Source organism: Salmo salar, chromosome 25, assembly GCF_965601325.2.
Source record: "Salmo salar chromosome 25, fSalSal1, whole genome shotgun sequence".
Classification (NCBI taxonomy): domain Eukaryota; kingdom Metazoa; phylum Chordata; class Actinopteri; order Salmoniformes; family Salmonidae; genus Salmo; species Salmo salar.
This window is the reverse complement of record NC_138315.1, coordinates 4,193,522-4,215,252: the sequence shown is the minus strand read 5'-3', so window position 1 is coordinate 4,215,252 and position 21,731 is coordinate 4,193,522. Positions and strand designations below refer to the sequence as shown.

General features: G+C 52.1%; 6 non-coding genes and 4 pseudogenes across 6 annotated transcripts; all 10 read right to left on the bottom strand.

Moving 5' to 3' along the window:
* Positions 1-732: 732 nt before the first annotated feature.
* On the bottom strand, positions 733-849 carry LOC123736354 (U5 spliceosomal RNA). The gene has a single exon (XR_006766070.1). It is a non-coding gene; the product is annotated as a U5 spliceosomal RNA (small nuclear RNA).
* Positions 850-1,413: 564 nt separating this feature from the next.
* On the bottom strand, positions 1,414-1,589 carry LOC123736342 (uncharacterized; annotated as a pseudogene).
* Positions 1,590-7,098: 5,509 nt separating this feature from the next.
* On the bottom strand, positions 7,099-7,215 carry LOC123730636 (U5 spliceosomal RNA). Its single transcript, XR_006762071.2, has one exon. It is a non-coding gene; the product is annotated as a U5 spliceosomal RNA (small nuclear RNA).
* Positions 7,216-7,783: 568 nt separating this feature from the next.
* Positions 7,784-7,960, bottom strand: LOC123736370 (uncharacterized; annotated as a pseudogene).
* A 5,690-nt stretch (positions 7,961-13,650) lies between these two features.
* LOC123736355 (U5 spliceosomal RNA) lies at positions 13,651-13,767 on the bottom strand. Its single transcript, XR_006766071.1, has one exon. It is a non-coding gene; the product is annotated as a U5 spliceosomal RNA (small nuclear RNA).
* A 586-nt stretch (positions 13,768-14,353) lies between these two features.
* On the bottom strand, positions 14,354-14,533 carry LOC123740399 (uncharacterized; annotated as a pseudogene).
* Positions 14,534-17,245: 2,712 nt separating this feature from the next.
* LOC123736356 (U5 spliceosomal RNA) lies at positions 17,246-17,362 on the bottom strand. The gene has a single exon (XR_006766072.1). It is a non-coding gene; the product is annotated as a U5 spliceosomal RNA (small nuclear RNA).
* A 571-nt stretch (positions 17,363-17,933) lies between these two features.
* Positions 17,934-18,114, bottom strand: LOC123732248 (uncharacterized; annotated as a pseudogene).
* A 2,613-nt stretch (positions 18,115-20,727) lies between these two features.
* Positions 20,728-20,844, bottom strand: LOC123732261 (U5 spliceosomal RNA). Its single transcript, XR_006763075.2, has one exon. It is a non-coding gene; the product is annotated as a U5 spliceosomal RNA (small nuclear RNA).
* Positions 20,845-21,402: 558 nt separating this feature from the next.
* Positions 21,403-21,588, bottom strand: LOC123736347 (U2 spliceosomal RNA). The gene has a single exon (XR_014382735.1). It is a non-coding gene; the product is annotated as a U2 spliceosomal RNA (small nuclear RNA).
* Between the last annotated feature and the right edge of the window lie 143 nt (positions 21,589-21,731).

The window sequence follows — 21,731 nt, the reverse complement described above, 5'->3', positions numbered from 1 at the left end:
CCTCCAACGAGTTGCCTTGGAGGCAAAAAACGTCCTTCACCGCCAGCTTGAGAGTCCCAATCAGGATGGTTCTTCCAAAAGTTTCTCGTCCAAACGGCTCCATCTCTTTTTCTTTCCAAGCAAACCTCAGGGTATTTGCCAGCCCAACCCCTGGGACCGACCTATTTGAAGAGTTGTTTGCCATTCTCCTTTGCAGCTCCGGTCCACTCCCGCTCTCTTCCAGGAAAAAGAAAAACAAATGAGAAAAGCCAAAAACGGCTGAGATTCAAAAGTAACGCACACTCCAAAAATTTTACCGCTCTCCGACCTTCGGCTTCTAGCTAAGCGAGCTCTGGGGCACAACAGTACCAAGCTTGATCTTAGCCAGAAGGCCGAGAAGCGATAACCCACAAATTGACCCCTGCACCCGCCGGGCCCCCGGGGGCCTCGGCAGACCTCATCGGTTTGGCAAAAGTTGGCTCCTCCTCACCCAACGCTTCCCTGGTGACAGGCGGGTGTGTTTTTTTTTAAAAGTCGCTAATGCGTCGTTAGGTCACTAGCTCTTTAATCCTAGTGCGACTATTTGTTCAATGCCCGGCAAATACACCAGTCATCGTCGGGCTTGAACTCAATTGCCCGAGCGACTACTTTGAGTGGAAAAAATACGCCGGTCGGTCAGCCGGCTTCAAGTCAAACGCCTGAGCAAAAAGTCTCGGCGTCATCTCTGTCAATTTCTCTTGAAACAAGATACCGGGCTCTGCCAGAAGCAAAGCCCTTCCAAAAATACGTTGAACTCGTAAGTGTTCCTCTCCACGGAAGTCTTTAGTAAAAGGCGAAAGGCTTGTGCGTAATGAAGAGAAACCAGAGTCGTATGGAAGTCAGAGGTCGGGGCCCGAGACACACACGGTGCACTCTAGGCCGGGTCCCCGCGGGTGGTCCCCGAACCCACTCTTCCAAGTTTTCGAGGGCTGTGGGTAAAAAGTCACAGACAGACAGACAGACAGACAGACAGACAGACAGACAGACAGACAATCCTGGTGAAGTGATTGTATTTTTGGGGGGGGCTCAAAAACACACACACACACACACACACACACAATCCTGGTGAAGTGATTGTATTTTTTTGGGGGGGGGCTCAAAAACACACACACACACACACACACACACACAATCCTGGTGAAGTGATTGTATTTTTTGGGGGGGGGCTCAAAAACACACACACACACACACACACACACACACACACACACACACACTCCTGGCCAATGTTTTTTTTTTTTTTTTAAGTAAAATGGCGGGAAAACGGGGGACCCCCATGAAGGGGGCTTCGCACTTGTTTCAGTTTGGATGATTCTTCTTTTTTCATTCCTTCTCTTCTTCTGCTAGCTGTTTTACATAGCTTGGTGTATTTCTTTTTCCTTGACAATGGGAGAAAAGTGTTGCACCGTTCCCGGAGGTACTGCAATACCGGGTCGATGCGTGGAGCGGACGGAGCAAGCCCCATTTCCGACTCCCTGTTCGAAAAATCCATTTAATATGTAGTCCCCCGATGGGGGACGTATCAGATATTAAACTGATAAGAACAGATTTTTTTTTTTAGAAAAAATAATTTATTACATTCAATGCCATTCATACAATACAACACAAAATCATACCCTCCATTCAAAGTCAAATAATAATGGCATTTTTAATCCAAGGAACAAACGAAAACCCAAAACAAAAAACTCAGGGGAGCATCGTCCCTCCCCGTCATCCTACAATCTATCTCTCCCTATCTTCCCATCCCTAATCTAAAATAACCCCAGCCCTAATCCCCCCTTCCACCTCTCCCGGGCAGCATGCTGCCCCCACTTCCTCTCCTCCCTCTTCATCCTCCCCCTCAAATCTCCTTCCACCCTCCTCACTATTCCTTCCACCCCCCAATCTCTCCCTGTCGTGACCATGTTCTGCCTGGCTTCCCACAGCCCCCGCTTAAAGATGCTCATGAGAAGCCAGAGCAGAAACCTATCCCTATCCGTCCCCCTCGCTCTCCCTACACCTCTCTCTAGCCTGGCCCAAGTCAAAACAAAATCCCCTCTAACCCTTCCTAACAACACCCGTGCCTTTGCCCATACTACTACGGCAATGGCACAGTCCCAAAAGACATGGCGCACAGTCTCCTCCCTGCCACAAGAAGGTCTTGGGCAGGTGGGGGATCGCGCCAAGCTATGCCGGCACATGGTGGAGCGTACCGGCAAACACTTGTGGAGGCTCAACCAATTCAGGTCCTTGAGCCTGTTGTCCAGGCCCCGCACCTGCACTCCCTCCCAGACCGCCGCCGGGATGCCCACTACAGGTGCCGGACTTACTGCCCGTCTAACCTCCTCGTACAGGTGCCTGTGATCTAAACCTACTCGGGCGACTTCAACCTCGGGGTGCGCACGCAGCCACTTGGCCGCATGGCCAAAGTGCCACGGCAGCTGTTCCGCCCGAGGACCCGTGTTAGACCACACCATTACGCTTCTCGCCTGATACGAGAAGAACACCCGCAGGAGGTAACCGGACGGGTGTAGTACCGGCTGAGCAAGCTCCGTTAACAGAAAAGAAACAAAAATTGCGTCCAGCTTGAGGGGGAGATGTGGTACCCCCCTATCTCCCTCCCCGATGGGACAGATCATGCGTGCCCTGGCGACCCACTCGTACCTGCCACCCCACATGAACTGAAACACTAGCCTCACTAGAGGCCTCCTCAGACAAGCCGGCAATGGGTAGATGTACGCCAAATACAAAAGAGATGGCAGTACATCCACCTTGAGAACCAGGACCTTGCCTAAAAAGGACAAAGACCTAGCCCTCCACATCGCTAGCTTCCTCTGTACCACTGCGATGCCCATGTTCCAGTTCAGCGTCGCTGAGCCGGAGGTCTCAAAGTGGACCCCGAGAACCCTCAGGGCCCCGTTACAGAGAGATAACCCTCCGGGCACATCCGTCCTACCACTCCATCTTCCGAAAAATTTAACGGAAGACTTCGCGTGGTTCAGAACCGCCCCCGACGCTCGGGTGAAATCCCCAATAATGGCAAGGGACCTTGTCAAGCACGAGTCCTTGCAAAGCAGCAAGGAGGTGTCGTCGGCGTACTGTGTCAACTTGACACGGAGACCGCCACTTCCAGGGATCAGCAAGCCCTCCACCCCTGTGTCTGCCCTAATGGCAGCCCCCAGAGGCTCCATGTACAGAACGAAGAGGAGAGCCGAGAGCGGGCATCCCTGCCTGACCCCAGACGAGAGGTCAAAAACGTCACCTAAGTGACTGTTAACGCTAACCCGGCACCCCGCTCCGACATATAAAGTACGGATCCATCTTATAAACTTCTCCCCAAATCCTAATCTGCCTAATACCCTGAATAGAAAGGATCTATTCACGCGATCAAAAGCTTTCGCCTGATCAAGCGCTGCTACCATTAAAGGCAGCCCTCTATCTTCTACCCAAGCGATGGAGTCCCTGATCAACTGTAGGTTCCACCTAATAGAGCGTCCCTCTACCCCACACGTCTGATCCTCGTGGACGACGTAGGGAAGGGCTGTGCGCAACCGGTCTGCCATGACCTTTGCTAAGAGCTTATAGTCTACACACAGCATGGTCAACGGCCTCCAGTTGCCAAGGTCAGTTGCTTCCCCCTTCTTATAAAGAAGTGACAGCACACCGACAGCCATTGAATCCCCTGGGACCCCCGTCTCAAGGATGGCCTTCAAGACTTCGAGAACCACTGGTCCAAGTATTCCCCAAAACTTGAGGTAAAACTCGGCCGGCAGCCCATCCATCCCAGGCACCTTCCCTTTTCCCATCCTCCTGAGAGCGCTCTCAACCTCTTCGAGGGAGATCTGAGCCTCCATCACATCTCTAATGTCCTCCGGCAATCGCCGGGACAAGTGTTCTAAAAACACATTTCCCTGCTCTACATCTATTTCCCTTTCCTTAAATAAACCTCGGAAATGATCAGTTGTCACCCTGACCATTTCCTCCGGTTTTCTCACTATACTACCATCTTCTTCCCTCACCCCATGCATTATCTTCCTACTCTGTCTGGCCCTAACCGACTTAAAGAACATAGCGGAACAAGTCTCATTATGTTCTAGAAAGCCATTATGCGCACGCTCCAGGAAAGCTCGAGCCTTCCGCTCCTGCAGCTCCCTGAGCTGCGCCTTCAGGTCAGTGGATCTCTCCCAGTCAATTGACCCGCCGAGGTTGCCTGCCTCGTACTCGAGTTCAATCAACCTTTGGATACGATCCACCTCCCTCCTTTCCTCCCTTTTTGTCCTCCTACAATATCCTATTATAAAAGCCCTAATCCTTACCTTAACTAAATCCCACCACTCTAACACCCCCTCGCACATGGACCGGAGAGTTGCGCCATGTGAGTTGCGCCATGTGGGACCAGCCATTGTCGGAGTAGAGTGCAGGCCTCTACTCCGACAATGGGAGTTGCGCCCGGGAGTTGCGCCATGTGGGACCAGCCATTGTCGGAGTAGAGTGCAGGCCTCCATCAACCAGACCATGGCACGCCATTAGCCCGGTGATGGCGCCTGCACTACTATCTCCCCCTACGCCTAAATCTATATTAAAATCCCCCCCTATCACTAAGTGCCTATTTGTAACACACAGGGGCGTCAGACAGTCCACCATCTCCCTCCTGTCTGCCGCCACCTGCGGCCCATACACCACCACTAACCTATACCTACTATCCCTAAAAGTGACATCCACCCCCATAACCCTTCCTTGCATCACAACAAACGTGCCCTCCACCTTCACCTCCCTATTCCCAAACAAAATCCCCACCCCTGTAGAATGAACCCCACCTATACACCAAACTGACTCCCCCTTATCCCACTCCCTACTAAACCTGATGACATCCCCTCCATCCCTCAGGTGAACCTCCTGTAAAAAACAAACATCAAAACCCACCCCTTCCAAAAAACTAAAAACCGCCCTCCTCTTAACAAAATCCCTCAAACCCCTTACATTTATACTAAAAATATTAACAGAAAATGTCATTTAAAAATAAAATTCTACATCAACATAATTAAGCCAAAAAATAACAAAAAACAGGAGTCTCATCCGGCGGGGACGTCTTCTCCTCTCCTGACGTCCCCCCGTCCTCCTCCATCTCTCCAACCCAGGATGCAGGTATGGTGTTAGGCCTTGGAGTTCCCTGCATCCTGGGTTCCCCACCAACACCCTCCTCTCCTCTCTCCCTAAAGGCAGCTGGACTGAGGTCGAGAGCAGGAGATCCCACCTCCCCAAGCAGGAGTTGAGATCCCCCCTCCGACACCCAGCCCAGCGCCACGCCCTGGGAGTCTCCCTCCACCAGCTGTTGGGGGGCTGAGGCAAACAGCGATGCCAAAGGCGTTCTTCCCTCCCCCATCACACGCTTGGCCACCCCCTCCCCCCCCTCACCCCCCTCCCTCTCACAGCATGCCGAGCTCCCCCTCTTCCCTTTCTTCTTCTGCTTTGGAGGCAGCGGAGAGACACCACTCCCCCTCTCCGCCAGCTCCTCCACCATTCCCCTCAACTCCTCCACTAGGGCGCTCGACATGCTGTCCCCCCACTCCCTCACCCCCCTTCCCTCCTCCTCCTCCCCAGCCCCCGCCACCGGCACCCCCTCCACCACCTCTCCCTCCCTTGTCGGTGTCTCTCGCTCCTCCACTCCCTTCCTTCCTTTCAAATCTTCTCCTTTTTCTGCTCCCGTGTCTTCTTTCTCCCCCTGCCCTCCTGCTGTCGCTCCTTGCTCCTCTTCTTTCCGTTCTTTTCTCTTGTCCTTTTCCTGTGATGTCCTTCCTTCCCCTCTTCTTCCCCCATCCCCCGCTCCTGCTCCCCCCCCAGCTGCAGACGCGTATGACCTCTGACGAGCCGGGCACTCCCGCCACAGGTGTGCTGACGAGCCACACCCGTGGCACGCCTTAGGCTCGTCGCAGTCCCTCGCCTCGTGCTCCGCAGATCCACAAATTCTGCACTTTTTTGTGCTGCACGAGGCGAGGATATGACCGTAGGCCATACAACGCCTGCAGAACGGGGGCTGACGTGCGTAAAACAACGTCCCCCTGTCAGCCCCCAGGGAGAACATCGCAGGAGGATGGAGGTATCCACCCAATCCCGTAGGGTCCTCCCTGAGGAGTGCCTGGAAACCCCGCCTGCCATTCCAGAACCCCAGGGAGTCCCTGAGGAGTCTCGCCGATGATACGTTGTCCATAAACCTCCCCAGGAATGCCCTTACCTCCTCGTCCTTGACGTGCGGGTTGTATATATTAACAGTTACCACCCTAAAGTTATTCTTCGCCATACTTGAGACCTTGTAGTAACTCAAAGGCCTCGTATCTCCCACAGCCTTCACCTTCTTCATGATTTCGTCATGCATTGCCTCGGTGTAAAAGGTGACATCATAGGCTTTCTCTATTGGGTTACCCTGAAGGCATAAAACGTCTTTAACCGTCAGATTCAGGATCCCCATCAAGACAGATCTCCCAAATGTTTCTCTCCCGATTGGCTCCATGTCTTTGCTGCTCCATGCAAACCTCACCGTGTTTACAAGTCCAATCCCAGGAACCGATCTTTTTGGAACATTTTCTGCCATCTTGTCCGGTAAAGCTCTCTTCCAATAAAAAAGAAGCCGCTTGGTGAAAAACCAAATCCTCACAAAAAAAATTACCGCCCTCCTACCTCCGACCTTTTGACTCAGCGAGCTCTGGGGCACCTCGGTACCAAGCTTGATCTGAGCCAAAAGGCCGAGAAGCGATAACCCACAAATTGACCCCTGCACCCGCCGGGCCCCCGGGGGCCTCGGCAGACCTCATCGGTTTGGCAAAAGTTGGCTCCTCCTCACCCAACGCTTCCCTGGTGACAGGCGGGTGTGTTTTTTTTTAAAAGTCGCTAATGCGTCGTTAGGTCACTAGCTCTTTAATCCTAGTGCGACTATTTGTTCAATGCCCGGCAAATACACCAGTCATCGTCGGGCTTGAACTCAATTGCCCGAGCGACTACTTTGAGTGGAAAAAATACGCCGGTCGGTCAGCCGGCTTCAAGTCAAACGCCTGAGCAAAAAGTCTCGGCGTCATCTCTGTCAATTTCTCTTGAAACAAGATACCGGGCTCTGCCAGAAGCAAAGCCCTTCCAAAAATACGTTGAACTCGTAAGTGTTCCTCTCCACGGAAGTCTTTAGTAAAAGGCGAAAGGCTTGGGCGTAATGAAGAGAAACCAGAGTCGTATGGAAGTCAGAGGTCGGGGCCCGAGACACACACGGTGCACTCTAGGCCGGGTCCCCGCGGGTGGTCCCCGAACCCACTCTTCCAAGTTTTCGAGGGCTGTGGGTAAAAAGTCACAGACAGACAGACAGACAGACAGACAGACAGACAATCCTGGTGAAGTGATTGTATTTTTGGGGGGGGCTCAAAAACACACACACACACACACACACACACAATCCTGGTGAAGTGATTGTATTTTTTTGGGGGGGGGCTCAAAAACACACACACACACACACACACACACACAATCCTGGTGAAGTGATTGTATTTTTTTGGGGGGGGCTCAAAAACACACACACACACACACACACACACACACACACACACACACACACACACACACACACACACTCCTGGCCAATGTTTTTTTTTTTTTTAAGTAAAATGGCGGGAAAACGGGGGACCCCCATGAAGGGGGCTTCGCACTTGTTTCAGTTTGGATGATTCTTCTTTTTTCATTCCTTCTCTTCTTCTGCTAGCTGTTTTACATAGCTTGGTGTATTTCTTTTTCCTTGACAATGGGAGAAAAGTGTTGCACCGTTCCCGGAGGTACTGCAATACCGGGTCGATGCGTGGAGCGGACGGAGCAAGCCCCATTTCCGACTCCCTGTTCGAAAAATCCATTTAATATGTAGTCCCCCGATGGGGGACGTATCAGATATTAAACTGATAAGAACAGATTTTTTTTTTTTAGAAAAAATAATTTATTACGTTCAATACCATTCATTCTTTACAAAATCATATATTCCTTCAAACTCAAATAATGGTATTTTAATTTATAAAACAAACCAAAAAACCCCAAAACAAAACTCAGGGGAGCATCATCCCTCCCCGTCATCCTAAACACTAACTTTCCCTATCTTCCCGTCCCTAATCTAAAATAACCCCAGCCCTAATCCCCCCTTCCATCTCTCCCGGGCAGCGTGCTGCCCCCACTTCGTCTTCTCCCTCTTCATCCTCCCCCTCAAATCTCCTTCCACCCTCCTCACTATTCCTTCCACCCCCCAATCTCTCCCTGTCTTGACCATGTTCTGCCTGGCTTCCCACAGCCCTCGCTTAAAGAGGCTCATGAGAAGCCAGAGCAGAAACCTATCCCTATCCGTCCCCCTCGCTCTCCCTACACCTCTCTCTAACCTAGCCCACGTCAATACAAAATCACCTCTAACCCTTCCTAACAACACCCGTGCCTTTGCCCATACTACTCCGGCAATGGCACAGTCCCAAAAGACATGGCGCACAGTCTCCTCCCTGCCACAAGAAAGTCTTGGACAGGTGGGGGATCGCGCCAAGCTATGCCGGTACATGGTGGAGCGTACCGGCAAACACTTGTGGAGACTCAACCAATTCAGGTCCTTGAGCCTGTTGTCCAGGCCCCGCGCCTGCACTCCCTCCCAGACCGCCGCCGGGATGCCCACTACAGGTGCCGGACTTACTGCCCGTCTGACCTCCTCGTACAGGTGCCTGTGATCTAAACCTACTCGGGCAACTTCAACCTCGGGGTGCGCACGCAGCCACTTGGCCGCATGGCCAAAGTGCCACGGCAGCTGTTCCGCCCGAGGACCCGTGTTAGACCACACCATTACGCTTCTCGCCTGATACGAGAAGAACACCCGCAGGAGGTAACCGGACGGGTGTAGTACCGGCTGAGCAAGCTCCGTTAACAGAAAAGAAACAAAAATTGCGTCCAGCTTGAGGGGGAGATGTGGTACCCCCCTACCTCCCTCCCCGATGGGACAGATCATGCGTGCCCTGGCGACCCACTCGTACCTGCCACCCCACATGAACTGAAACACTAGCCTCACTAGAGGCCTCCTCAGACAAGCCGGCAATGGGTAGATGTACGCCAAATACAAAAGAGATGGCAGTACATCCACCTTGAGAACCAGGACCTTGCCTAAAAAGGACAAAGACCTAGCCCTCCACATTGCTAGCTTCCTCTGTACCACTGCGATGCCCATGTTCCAGTTCAGCGTCGCTGAGCCGGAGGTCTCAAAGTGGACCCCGAGAACCCTCAGGGCCCCGTTACAGAGAGATAACCCTCCGGGCACATCCGTCCTACCACTCCATCTTCCGAAAAATTTGACGGAAGACTTCGCGTGGTTCAGAACCGCCCCCGACGCTCGGGTGAAGTCCCCAATAATGGCAAGGGACCTTGTCAAGCACGAGTCCTTGCAAAGCAGCAAGGAGGTGTCGTCGGCGTACTGTGTCAACTTGACACGGAGACCGCCACTTCCAGGGATCAGCAAGCCCTCCACCCCTGTGTCTGCCCTAATGGCAGCCCCCAGAGGCTCCATGTACAGAACGAAGAGGAGAGCCGAGAGCGGGCATCCCTGCCTGACCCCAGACGAGAGGTCAAAAACGTCACCTAAGTGACTGTTAACGCTAACCCGGCACCCCGCTCCGACATATAAAGTACGGATCCATCCTATAAACTTCTCCCCAAATCCTAATCTGCCTAACACCCTGAATAGAAAGGATCTATTCACGCGATCAAAGGCTTTCGCCTGATCAAGCGCTGCTACCATTAAAGGCAGCCCTCTATCTTCTACCCAAGCGATGGAGTCCCTGATCAACTGAAGGTTCCACCTAATAGAGCGTCCCTCTACCCCACACGTCTGATCCTCGTGGACGACGTAGGGAAGGGCTGTGCGCAACCGGTCTGCTAAGACCTTTGCTAAGAGCTTATAGTCTACACACAGCATGGTCAATGGCCTCCAGTTGCCCAGGTCAGTTGCTTCCCCCTTCTTATAAAGAAGTGACAGCACACCGACAGCCATTGATCCCCCCGGGACCCCCGTCTCAAGGATGGCCTTCAAGACTTCGAGGACCACTGGTCCAAGTATACCCCAAAACTTGAGGTAAAACTCGGCCGGCAACCCATCCATCCCAGGCACCTTCCCTTTTCCCATCCTCCTGAGAGCACTCTCAACCTCCTCGAGGGAGATCTGAGCCTCCATCACATCTCTAATGTCCTCCGGCACTCGCCGGGACAAGTGTTCTAAAAACACATTTCCCTGCTCTACATCTATTACCCTCTCTTTAAATAAACCTCGGAAATGATCAGTTGTCACCCTGACCATTTCCTCCGGTTTTCTAACTATGCTATCATCTTCTTTCCTCACCCCATGCATTATCTTCCTACTCTGTCTGCCCCTAACCGACTTAAAGAACATAGCGGAACAAGTCTCATTATGTTCTAGAAAGCCATTATGCGCACGCTCCAGGAAAGCTCGAGCCTTCCGCTCCTGCAGCTCCCTGAGCTGCGCCTTCAGGTCAGTGGATCTCTCCCAGTCAATCGACCCGCCGAGGTTGCCTGCCTCGTACTCGAGTTCGAGCAACCTTTGGATACGATCCACCTCCCTCCTTTCCTCCCTTTTTTTCCTCTTACAATATCCTATTATAAAAGCCCTAATCCTTACCTTAACTAAATCCCACCACTCTAACACCCCCTCGCACATGGACCGGAGGCCTTCAAGCCCCCGAAAGAAACCAAAAAAGGTGTCAACGAAAGCTTGCTCCTCCAGCACATCCCGATCTAATTTCCAGTACCCCCTACCGAAGAGGCAGACTGGCGACCCCACCTGCAGGAGCACCCCGTCGTGATCTGAGAAGAACACAGGCAACAGCCGCCCAGACAACTGACCCAAAGACCTAGATAGGAAAATGTAGTCGAGCCTCCGCGCAACCCCCCGGGAGTTGCGCCATGTGGGACCAGCCATTGTCGGAGTAGAGTGCAGGCCTCCATCAACCAGACCATGGCAAGCCATTAGCCCGGTGATGGCGCCTGCACTACTATCCCCCGCTAACCCTAAATCTATATTAAAATCCCCCCCTATCACTAAGTGCCTATTTGTAACACACAGGGGCGTCAGACAGTCCACCATCTCCCTCCTGTCTGCCGCCACCTGTGGCCCATACACCACCACTAACCTATACCTACTATCCCTAAAAGTGACATCCACCCCCATAACCCTCCCTTGCATCACAACAAACGTGCCCTCCACCTTCACCTCCCTATTCCCAAACAAAATCCCCACCCCTGTAGAATGCACCCCACCTATACCCCAAACTGACTCCCCCTTATCCCACTCCCTCCTAAACCTGATGACATCCCCTCCATCCCTCAGGTGAACCTCCTGTAAAAAACAAACATCAAAACCCACCCCTTCCAAAAAACTAAACACCGCCCTCCTCTTAACAAAATCCCTCAAACCCCTTACATTTAAACTAAAAAATTTAACAGAAATTTTTATTTAAAAACCAAAAACCCTTATTTCAACAGACTTAAACCCAAAACCAACAAAAAACAGGAGACTCACCCGATGCTCCCCTGCTTCTCCTCCTCCGGCGGGGACGTCTTCTCCTCTCCTGACGTCCCCCCGTCCTCCTCCATCTCTCCAACCCAGGATGCAGGTATGGTGTTAGGCCTTGGAGTTCCCTGCATCCTGGGTTCCCCACCAACACCCTCCTCTCCTCTCTCCCTAAAGGCAGCTGGACTGAGGTCGAGAGCAGGAGATCCCACCTCCCCAAGCAGGAGTTGAGATCCCCCCTCAGACACCCAGCCCAGCGCCACGCCCTGGGAGTCTCCCTCCACCAGCTGTTGTGGGGCTGAGGCAAACAGCGATGCCAACGGTGTTCTTCCCTCCCCCATCACACGCTTGGCCACCCCCTCCCCCCCCTCACCCCCCTCCCTCTCACAGCATGCCGAGCTCCCCCTCTTCCCTTTCTTCTTTTGCTTTGGAGGCAGCGGAGAGACACCACTCCCCCTCTCCGCCAGCTCCTCCACCATTCCCCTCAACTCCTCAACTAGGGCGCTCGACATGCTGTCCCCCCACTCCCTTACCCCCCTTCCCTCCTCCTCCTCCCCAGCCCCCGCCACCGGCACCCCCTCCACCACCTCTCCCTCCCTTGTCGGTGTCTCTCGCTCCTCCACTTCCTTTCTTCCTTTCAAATCTTCTCCTTTTTCTGCTCCCGTGTCTTCTTTCTCCCCCTGCCCTCCTGCTGTCGCTCCTTGCTCCTCTTCTTTCCGTTCTTGTCTCTTGTCCTTTTCCTGTGATGTCCTTCCTTCCCCTCTTCTTCCCCCATCCCCCGCTCCTGCTCCCCCCCCAGCTGCAGACGCGTATGACCTCTGACGAGCCGGGCACTCCCGCCACAGGTGTGCTGACGAGCCACACCCGTGGCACGCCTTAGGCTCGTCGCAGTCCCTCGCCTCGTGCTCCGCAGATCCACAAATTCTGCACTTTTTTGTGCTGCACGAGGCGAGGATATGACCGTAGGCCATACAACGCCTGCAGAACGGGGGCTGACGTGCGTAAAACAACGTCCCCCTGTCAGCCCCCAGGGAGAACATCGCAGGGGGATGGAGGTAACCACCCTGTCCCTTAGGGTCCTCCCTGAGCAGGGCCTGAAATCCTCTCCTCCCAGTCCAAAACCCCAGGGAGTCCCTTATGAGCCTCCCTGAGGAGACCTTGTCCATATACCTCCCCAGGAAAGCCCTCACCTCTTCATCCTTCACATGCGGGTTATACATTGTTACAGTTACTACCCTGAAGCTGTTCCTTGCCAGGCTAGTAACTTCATAAAGACACATAGGCCTTTCTCCCTCCACCGCCTTCACTTTCTTCATGATTTCATCATGTTTTCCCTCCGTGTAGCAGGTCACATCATATGCCCTCTCCATCGGGTTACCCTGGAGGCAGAGGACATCTTTTACCGTCAACTTCAGGCTTCCCATCAGGACGTTTCTTGCAAATGTCTCTCTCCCAAATTGCTCGACCTCCTTGTCTTTCCAGGCAAATCTGACAGTGTTTGCCATTCCAACTCCCGGAACCGTCCTGTTCAGTGTGTTTCTCTCCATCTTGTCAAGGGGAAAAAAAAGCTCTCTTAAATAGAAGCCAATGGAAAAAAAGACATCGGATAAATCCGATTCCTGTAAACAAAAAAAAAAAACTTCCTCCCTCCTGCCTTCCTTCGACCTTTTGACTCAGCGAGCTCTGGGGCACCTCGGTACCAAGCTTGATCTGAGCCAAAAGGCCGAGAAGCGATAACCCACAAATTGACCCCTGCACCCGCCGGGCCCCCGGGGGCCTCGGCAGACCTCATCGGTTTGGCAAAAGTTGGCTCCTCCTCACCCAACGCTTCCCTGGTGACAGGCGGGTGTGTTTTTTTTTAAAAGTCGCTAATGCGTCGTTAGGTCACTAGCTCTTTAATCCTAGTGCGACTATTTGTTCAATGCCCGGCAAATACACCAGTCATCGTCGGGCTTGAACTCAATTGCCCGAGCGACTACTTTGAGTGGAAAAAATACGCCGGTCGGTCAGCCGGCTTCAAGTCAAACGCCTGAGCAAAAAGTCTCGGCGTCATCTCTGTCAATTTCTCTTGAAACAAGATACCGGGCTCTGCCAGAAGCAAAGCCCTTCCAAAAATACGTTGAACTCGTAAGTGTTCCTCTCCACGGAAGTCTTTAGTAAAAGGCGAAAGGCTTGTGCGTAATGAAGAGAAACCAGAGTCGTATGGAAGTCAGAGGTCGGGGCCCGAGACACACACGGTGCACTCTAGGCCGGGTCCCCGCGGGTGGTCCCCGAACCCACTCTTCCAAGTTTTCGAGGGCTGTGGGTAAAAAGTCACAGACAGACAGACAGACAGACAGACAGACAGACAGACAGACAGATAGACAATCCTGGTGAAGTGATTGTATTTTTTGGGGGGGGGGCTCAAAAACACACACACACACACAATCCTGGTGAAGTGATTGTATTTTTTTGGGGGGGGGCTCAAAAACACACACACACACACACACACACACACACAATCCTGGTGAAGTGATTGTATTTTTTTGGGGGGGCTCAAAAACACACACACACACACACACACACACACACACACACACACACACACACACACACACACACCTCTCCTGGCCAATGTTTTTTTTTTTTTTTTTTTTTAAGTAAAATGGCGGGAAAACGGGGGACCCCCATGAAGGGGGCTTCGCACTTGTTTCAGTTTGGATGATTCTTCTTTTTTCATTCCTTCTCTTCTTCTGCTAGCTGTTTTACATAGCTTGGTGTATTTCTTTTTCCTTGACAATGGGAGAAAAGTGTTGCACCGTTCCCGGAGGTACTGCAATACCGGGTCGATGCGTGGAGCGGACGGAGCAAGCCCCATTTCCGACTCCCTGTTCGAAAAATCCATTTAATATGTAGTCCCCCGATGGGGGACGTATCAGATATTAAACTGATAAGAACAGATTTTTTTTTTTTTATTATAAAATATATTTATTACGTTCAAAACCCAACAAAAATCTTATACAATCAATCAATTCAAACACAAATTCCATTAAACATTTCAAAACTATTCAATAATAACCAAACCCAAAAACCAAAACGTCATGAGAGCATCTACCCTCCCCTTCCCACCTACAAACCAAAACCCATACACATATCAAATAACCAAAATTAAACACTCACCCTATACTCCCGACCGACGGGGACGCCTCCTCCACTCCTGACGCTCCACCGTCGGCCACCATCCCCTCTCCCCTAGAAACAAAAACAATTCCCGGCACACCCACACTCTGTGTCTTGTGCCCCCCACTCAAATCCACCACCCGGCCCTCCTCCGAACTCAGACCCGAGCACCCCATGCCCCCAAACAGAAAACTTGCTCCTTCCTCCATCCCCCAATCCTGGGCCATGCCTGGGAGGTCCAGCTCTGCCAGGGGTGTAAAGGAACAGGAAGAAGAGGGAGCCCACGAGGGCCCAGCATCCTCTCCCCCTTGCCCTTCCTTCACCACCACCCTTTTACCACCCTTCTTCCTCCTGCTTTCCGGGCGCTCCCCCTTCTTAGGTCTCTTTATTGGTGGAGGGCGCAGCCAGGGAACATTCCTTTCCTCGTCCGTCAAACCCCCCCTCGCTTCATTCATATTGTCCGGCAGCCCCCCCACCATCTCCCTCAGCTCCTCCACCCGTGATCTCACCTCTTTACTGTCCCCCCACTCCTTCACTCCTTCTCCTACTGGTCCCGCCACCACTGCCTTCTCTTTCTCCTCCCTTTCTGTCTCTTTCTTCTCCACCACCTTCTTCCCTGTCTCCTTCCTTTCTGTCTCTTTCTTCTCCACCACCTTCTTCCCTGTCTCCTTCCTTTCTGTCTCTTTCTCCTCCACCACCTTCTTCCCTGTCTCCTTCCTTTCTGTCTCTTTCTCCTCCACCACCTTCTTCCCTCTCTCCTTCCTTTCTGTCTCTTTCTCCTCCACCACCTTCTTCCCTGTCTCCTTCCTTTCTATCTCTTTCTTCTCCACCGCCGTCTTCCCAGTCTCCTTTCTTTCTGTCTCTTTCTCCTCCACCACCTTCTTCCCTGTCTCCTTTCTTTCTGTCTCTTTCTTCTCCACCACCTTCTTCCCTGTCTCCTTCCTTTCTGTCTCTTTCTTCTCCACCTCCGTCTTCTCTATCTCCTCCCTCTCTGTTCCCTTCTCCATCTCCTTCTCCACCGCCGTCTTCTCCGACCCCTCCACTCTCTTATCTCCTTCCTCCTCCTGCTCCTTCTCTCCTTCAGCCTCCTGCTCCTCCTCTCCTTCAGCCTCCCGCCCCTCCGATTCCACCATGTCCACTTCTTCCTTTTCCTCTTCTTCTTCTACTGTCGCTCTGTCCTTCTTCTCCCGCCGTGTGTCCTTTTCCTCTGTGCCAGTTCTTGTTTCTTTGTCCCCTCCTCTTCTTCCCCCATCCCCGGCTCTCGCTCCCCCCCCAGCTGCAGACGCGTATGACCTCTGACGCGCCGGGCATTCACGCCACAGGTGCGTTAGCATGCCACACCCGTGACATGCCTTCGGCGCGTCACAGTCCCTCGCCTCGTGCTCCGCAGATCCACAGTACCTACACTTCTTTGTACTGCACGAGGCGAGGATATGACCATAGGCCATACAACGCCTGCAAAACGGAGGCTGACGGGCATAATACAATGTCCCCCGGTCAGCCCCCAGGGAGAACATAGCCGGAGGATGGAGGTAGCCTCCCAGGCCCTTTGGGTCTTCCCTGAGAAGAGCTTGATATGCTCTCCTCCCAGTCCAAAACCCGAGTGAATCCTTGAGGAGCCTTCCTGAGGAGATGTTATCCATATACCTCCCCAGGAAGGTCCTCACCTCTTCTTCTTTCACGTATGGGTTATACATCGTAACCGTCACCACTCTAAAATTTGTCTTCGCCAGGTTCGTCACTGCATAGAAGCACATAGGCTTCACTTCCTCCAATTCCCTTGCCTTCTGCATCGTGTCCTCATGTTGTTTTTCTGTGTACAATGTCACATCAAAACCTCCCTCTATTGGATTCCCCTGGAGGCAGAAGACATCCTTTACTCCAATCTTGAGCGCACCCATCAAGATAGTTCTCCCGAATGTCTCCCTCCCAAATTGCTCCACCGCTTTGTCCTTCCACACGAATCTCAACGTGTTGGCCAATCCGATCCCCGGAACCGACCTGGTCCGCTCATTTCCCTCCATTCCTTACAGAAAATAAGGCTCTCTTCAAAAAGTGACTCAAAAACAAAAAACTTTCCTCCCTCCGGGCTTCCTTCGACCTTTTGGCTCAGCGGGCTTTGGGGCACCTCGGTACCAAGCTTGATCTGAGCCAAAAGGCCGAGAAGCGATAACCCACAAATTGACCCCTGCACCCGCCGGGCCCCCGGGGGCCTCGGCAGACCTCATCGGTTTGGCAAAAGTTGGCTCCTCCTCACCCAACGCTTCCCTGGTGACAGGCGGGTGTGTTTTTTTTTAAAAGTCGCTAATGCGTCGTTAGGTCACTAGCTCTTTAATCCTAGTGCGACTATTTGTTCAATGCCCGGCAAATACACCAGTCATCGTCGGGCTTGAACTCAATTGCCCGAGCGACTACTTTGAGTGGAAAAAATACGCCGGTCGGTCAGCCGGCTTCAAGTCAAACGCCTGAGCAAAAAGTCTCGGCGTCATCTCTGTCAATTTCTCTTGAAACAAGATACCGGGCTCTGCCAGAAGCAAAGCCCTTCCAAAAATACGTTGAACTCGTAAGTGTTCCTCTCCACGGAAGTCTTTAGTAAAAGGCGAAAGGCTTGTGCGTAATGAAGAGAAACCAGAGTCGTATGGAAGTCAGAGGTCGGGGCCCGAGACACACACGGTGCACTCTAGGCCGGGTCCCCGCGGGTGGTCCCCGAACCCACTCTTCCAAGTTTTCGAGGGCTGTGGGTAAAAAGTCACAGACAGACAGACAGACAGACAGACAGACAGACAGACAGATAGACAATCCTGGTGAAGTGATTGTATTTTTTGGGGGGGGGGCTCAAAAACACACACACACACACAATCCTGGTGAAGTGATTGTATTTTTTGGGGGGGGGGCTCAAAAACACACACACACACACACACACACACACAATCCTGGTGAAGTGATTGTATTTTTTGGGGGGGGCTCAAAAACACACACACACACACACACACACACACACACACACACACACACACACACACACACACACACTCTCCTGGCCAATGTTTTTTTTTTTAAGTAAAATGGCGGGAAAACGGGGGACCCCCATGAAGGGGGCTTCGCACTTGTTTCAGTTTGGATGATTCTTCTTTTTTCATTCCTTCTCTTCTTCTGCTAGCTGTTTTACATAGCTTGGTGTATTTCTTTTTCCTTGACAATGGGAGAAAAGTGTTGCACCGTTCCCGGAGGTACTGCAATACCGGGTCGATGCGTGGAGCGGACGGAGCAAGCCCCATTTCCGACTCCCTGTTCGAAAAATCCATTTAATATGTAGTCCCCCGATGGGGGACGTATCAGATATTAAACTGATAAGAACAGATTTTTTTTTTTTTTTTTATAAAATATATTTATTACGTTCAAAACCCAACAAAAATCTTATACAAATCAATCAATTCAAACACAAATTCCATTAAACATTTCAAAACTATTCAATAATAACCAAACCCAAAAACCAAAAGTCATGGGAGCATTTTCCCTCCCCTTCCCATCTACAAACCAAAACCCACACCAAAAAATCAACGAAAAACTCACCCCATCCCGACCGACGGGGACGCCCTCTCCACTCCTGACGCTCCCCCGTCGGCCGCCATCCCCTCTCCCCTGGAAACACCACCAATACCCGGCACACCCACACTCTGTGTCTTGTGCCCCCCACTCAAATCCACCACCCCCTCCTCCGGGCTCCGGCTCGAGCACCCCATGTCCCCAAACAGGAAACTTTCTCCTTCCTCCATTCCCCATTCCTTGGCCATGCCTGGTAGGTCCAGCTCTGCCAGGGGTGTAAAAGAACACGAAGAAGAGGGAGCCCACGAGGGCCCTGCAACCTCTCCTTCCTGCCCTTCCCCCACCCCCCTTTTACCACCCTTCTTCCTCCTGCTGTCCGGTCGCTCCCCCTTCTTTGGCCTCTTTATAGGTGGAGGACGCAGCCAGGGAACATCCCTTTCTGCGTCCGTCAGTCCCCCCCTCGCTTCGTTCATATTGTCCGGCAGCCCCCCCACCATCTCCCTCAGCTCCTCCACCCGTGATCTCACCTCTTTACTGTCCCCCCACTCCTTCACTCCTTCTCCTACTGGTCCCGCCACCACTGCCTTCTCTTTCTCCTCCCTTTCTGTTTCTTTCTTCTCCACCACCTTCTTCCCTGTCTCCTTCCTTTCTGTCTCTTTCTTCTCCACCACCTTCTTCCCTGTCTCCTTCCTTTCTGTCTCTTTCTTCTCCACCACCTTCTGCCCTGTCTCCTTCCTTTCTGTCTCTTTCTTCTCCACCACCTTCTTCCCTGTCTCCTTCCTTTCTGTCTCTTTCTTCTCCACCACCTTCTTCCCTGTCTCCTTCCTTTCTGTCTCTTTCTTCTCCACCGCCGTCTTCTCTATCTCCTCCCTCTCTGTTTCCTTCTCCGTCTCCTTCTCCACCGCTGTCTTCTCCGACCCCTCCACTCTCTTATCTCCTTCCTCCTCCTGCTCCTTCTCTCCTTCAGCCTCCTGCCCTTCAGCCTCCCGCCCCTCCGATTCCACCGTGTCCACTTCTTCCTTTTCTTCTTCTGCTCCTGCTGTCGTTCCTTCCTTCTCCCGCCGTGCGTCCCTTTCCTCCGTCCCTGTTCCTGGCTCTTTGTCCCCTCCTCTTCTACCCCCATCCCCGGCTCTCGCTCCCCCCCCAGCTGCAGACGCGTATGACCTCTGACGCGCCGGGCATTCACGCCACAGGTGCGTTAACATACCACACCCGTGACATGCCTTCGGCGCGTCACAGTCCCTCGCCTCGTGCTCCGCAGATCCACAATACCTGCACTTCTTTGTGCCGCACGAGGCGAGGATATGACCATAGGCCATACAACGCCTGCAGAACGGAGGCTGACGGGCATAATGCAACGTCCCCCGGTCAGCCCCCAGGGAGAACATAGCCGGAGGATGGAGGCAGCCTCCCAGGCCTTTCGGATCCTCTCTAAGGAGAGCTTGAAAACTTCTCCTCCCATTCCAAAATCCAATGGAGTCCTTGAGATGCCTCGCTGAGGATATATTGTCCATGTATTTCCCCAGGAAAGACCTCACGTCCTCGTCCTTTACATGGGGGTTATACATGATAACTGTTACCAACCTAAAACTATTCTTCACCAAGCTTTTCACCATGTAATGACACATGGGCCTCTCTTTCTCCACTTCTTTCACCTTCCGCATTATTTCCTCGTGCTTCTCCTCTGTATAAAACGTTACGTCGTAGGCGACCTCCAAAGGGTTCTCCTGGAGGCAAAACACATCCTTTACCCCCAAATTGAGCACTCCCATCAGCAGGGTCCTTCCGAATGCCTCCCTTCCCAACGGTTCCATATCTTTCTCCTTCCATGCAAAACGTATAGTGTTAGCAAGTCCAATCCCAGGGACCGACGTATACGTAGTGTTCCGTGCCATCTCCTCCCGGAGAATGACACACTCGATATTGCTCTTGCTCTTTTCAAAAAAGAAGGAAAAACCCAAAAGTACCTTGTCAAATAGAATCCCAAAAGAGATTCTAACCAACTAAAACAAAAAATACCGCCCTCCTATCTCCGACCTTTTGACTCAGCGAGCTCTGGGGCACCTCGGTACCAAGCTTGATCTGAGCCAAAAGGCCGAGAAGCGATAACCCACAAATTGACCCCTGCACCCGCCGGGCCCCCGGGGGCCTCGGCAGACCTCATCGGTTTGGCAAAAGTTGGCTCCTCCTCACCCAACGCTTCCCTGGTGACAGGCGGGTGTGTTTTTTTTTAAAAGTCGCTAATGCGTCGTTAGGTCACTAGCTCTTTAATCCTAGTGCGACTATTTGTTCAATGCCCGGCAAATACACCAGTCATCGTCGGGCTTGAACTCAATTGCCCGAGCGACTACTTTGAGTGGAAAAAATACGCCGGTCGGTCAGCCGGCTTCAAGTCAAACGCCTGAGCAAAAAGTCTCGGCGTCATCTCTGTCAATTTCTCTTGAAACAAGATACCGGGCTCTGCCAGAAGCAAAGCCCTTCCAAAAATACGTTGAACTCGTAAGTGTTCCTCTCCACGGAAGTCTTTAGTAAAAGGCGAAAGGCTTGTGCGTAATGAAGAGAAACCAGAGTCGTATGGAAGTCAGAGGTCGGGGCCCGAGACACACACGGTGCACTCTAGGCCGGGTCCCCGCGGGTGGTCCCCGAACCCACTCTTCCAAGTTTTCGAGGGCTGTGGGTAAAAAGTCACAGACAGACAGACAGACAGACAGACAGACAGACAGATAGACAATCCTGGTGAAGTGATTGTATTTTTTGGGGGGGGGGCTCAAAAACACACACACACACACAATCCTGGTGAAGTGATTGTATTTTTTGGGGGGGGGCTCAAAAACACACACACACACACACACACACACACACACAATCCTGGTGAAGTGATTGTATTTTTTGGGGGGGGCTCAAAAACACACACACACACACACACACACACACACACACCACACACACACACACTCTCCTGGCCAATGTTTTTTTTTTTTAAGTAAAATGGCGGGAAAACGGGGGACCCCCATGAAGTGGGCTTCGCACTTGTTTCAGTTTGGATGATTCTTCTTTTTTCATTCCTTCTCTTCTTCTGCTAGCTGTTTTACATAGCTTGGTGTATTTCTTTTTCCTTGACAATGGGAGAAAAGTGTTGCACCGTTCCCGGAGGTACTGCAATACCGGGTCGGTGCGTGGAGCGGACGGAGCAAGCCCCATTTCCGACTCCCTGTTCGAAAAATCCATTTAATATGTAGTCCCCCGATGGGGGACGTATCAGATATTAAACTGATAAGAACAGATTTTTTTTTATTTTTTTTTTTAGAAAAAATAATTTATTACATTCAATGCCATTCATACAATACAACACAAAATCATACACTCCATTCAAACGCAAATAATAATGGCATTTTTAATTCACAAACCAAACGAAAACCCAAAACAAAAAACTCAGGGGAGCATCAGCCCTCCCCGTCAT